The sequence below is a fragment of the Galeopterus variegatus genome, unplaced genomic scaffold (genome assembly GCF_000696425.1).
Source record: "Galeopterus variegatus unplaced genomic scaffold, G_variegatus-3.0.2 Scaffold4444, whole genome shotgun sequence".
Lineage (NCBI taxonomy): Eukaryota > Metazoa > Chordata > Mammalia > Dermoptera > Cynocephalidae > Galeopterus > Galeopterus variegatus.
In genome coordinates, this window is record NW_007730555.1 from 71,266 (window position 1) to 73,468 (window position 2,203).

General features: G+C 38.1%; 1 pseudogene; it reads left to right on the forward strand.

The window, feature by feature from the left end:
• Nucleotides 1-1,184: 1,184 nt before the first annotated feature.
• On the forward strand, nt 1,185-1,595 carry LOC103603101 (annotated as a pseudogene).
• Nucleotides 1,596-2,203: the final 608 nt, after the last annotated feature.

Here is a 2,203-nt window from a genome sequence, read left to right on the forward strand (position 1 = left end):
ATTTCAATGGGTGTGACTTATTTTAATCTCTTCATCATATAAATATTATAAGGCACCAATCAACATTACAATTTTCTAAAGTCTAGTCGAAGATGTTGAATTGTGTTGACAACAATTGTCTTAAATCAAATGCCAAAGGGTGAAAGAAAAAACAAAAAAACCCACCTTCCTTTAAAAATCTTATGCTCGAAAATTTTTTAGCTGTGCACTAAACAAAATACTCAAAGTTATATATATAAAGTTAATATTCAAAAATTAGACCAACAGTACGTATACTGCTTTTTTAAAAAGTGGAATGTCTTATATTTTTCCAAATGCCTTCATGTTCATTATAACACCTGATTTCATCTTTGAATTTGAAATCAGTAACGTGGCAAAATGAGTCAGAACATGTTCCAAAGAGGAAATAGCATTGTATAGCATTTTAAGAACATATTCAAATGCTAATATCCAAAACTATTATTTCATAAAACAGACCCATAGAAAATGGAAAATTCCACCTACACTTTAGTCCCTAAAAAAGCCATTATTGTACCCACCCCACTTCTTATAAGGACATACAAGTATGAGAATAATTGCAAAATTTTGCCAACCCACTTAATTTTTCTTAAAAGGCTGTTCACTTTTCCTATGAGTTTGCAGAAGTAAAATTAATAAAATCTAACTTTTTAAAAATGTAAATGTGCCAAAAAGTTGTTAATCCCTCGTACATACACAGATACGAGGAAGAAGGCTGTGTAGTTCATGCTCATGCAACGCTAAATCGGTTACAAGTTTTGGAATGAAACTGACCTGACCTTCTATCCTTACTGATTAAGGTGCAACATTTCATCACGGTCAGAACATATCTGAGGTTGTCCCCTCTGGATTTATCAACTAGTTCAATTACTTCAATCTCCCAATTTTCTCAGGACCTGCCAAGAACTAACCTAAAATCTCTTGATTAAAGAAATAACAAATAAAACTTTGTGTAATGTTTACATTATACAACTATTTATTGAGTACTTAAAATGTCTGGTTGTTTCTTTGTACTATTTTGTACAAAGGGATCCTCAAGTTCTTCAAATATAAACTTGAGGGATCCTCAAGTTCTTCAAATATAAAATATGAATAAAAACACGCCGAGCAATAGAGCAGCTTCTGCAATTGAGGATTCCTCCCGGGGAGACTTGCAGCCTGTCAGCATGGCTCACAAGTTTGTGAACAGCAAAATCCAGTCAGGGAAGGTGGTCGTGTTCATCAAGCCCACCTGCTCCTACTGAAGAAAGACCGAAGAGATCCTCAATCAGTTGCCCTTCAAACAAGGGGTTCTGGAATTTGTCGATATCACAGCCACCGACGACATAAATGAGATTCAAGATTACTTGCAACAGCTCACAGGAGCAAGAACGGTGCCTCGAGTCTTTATCGGCAAAAATTGCACAGGTGGGTGCAGTGATCTAATAACTATGCAGCAGAGTGGGGAACTGGTGACGCAGCTAAAGCAGATTGGAGCTCTGCAGTAATCACAGAGTTGGCCCCACGCTGATGTCCCCCCTTGTGAGCAGGATGGCATTGCAAATGATGACAGCACTTCCTGGTGGATGAAATTTTAGGCAAAAACAGCTTTTTTCTTCTTTTGGCTTAGTATTACAAAGTGGATCCACTTGCCCTTAACTATGGGGCCAAGTAGGTTGAAGGACCATTTTGGTTTTTTCCTGGATTGGCCCTTTGGGTTCCAGAAGACCATGACCAGTTCTAGCTTAGGATTTACTCACTGACCCAAAAGAGGTTCTTTCTCTCTGCATGTTTCTTCCTTACTGTTCTCCACGTGCCACATGCCTCTACCTCTAAGCCAGTGTTTCTCAACCATGTTTATCCAGGTCCCCCCTGGGGATGATTCTGTGAGGGTACTTCAAAACGTTCATGGAAAGATTCTTGTCTTTTTGCTTCTTGCTACTGTCCATCAGCTGATGTTATTTTGCTGTGCTTGACTTTATGAAATTTGTATTATGAAATCATTGGGTATTTTGAATTTTTTTTTCTCCGAACACACACATCTCCCCACCCCAACTTATCCCACCTTGAGAATCACTGCTCTGAATCGGCATTCTCGACCTTGCCACCTGACAGATCTCATATGAAATGTTCAGTAATTCCCTGAAGGGTATGAGGACCCAATCTGAGAAACTGCATAAAGAGTTAAGCACAATTGGTCTTTATT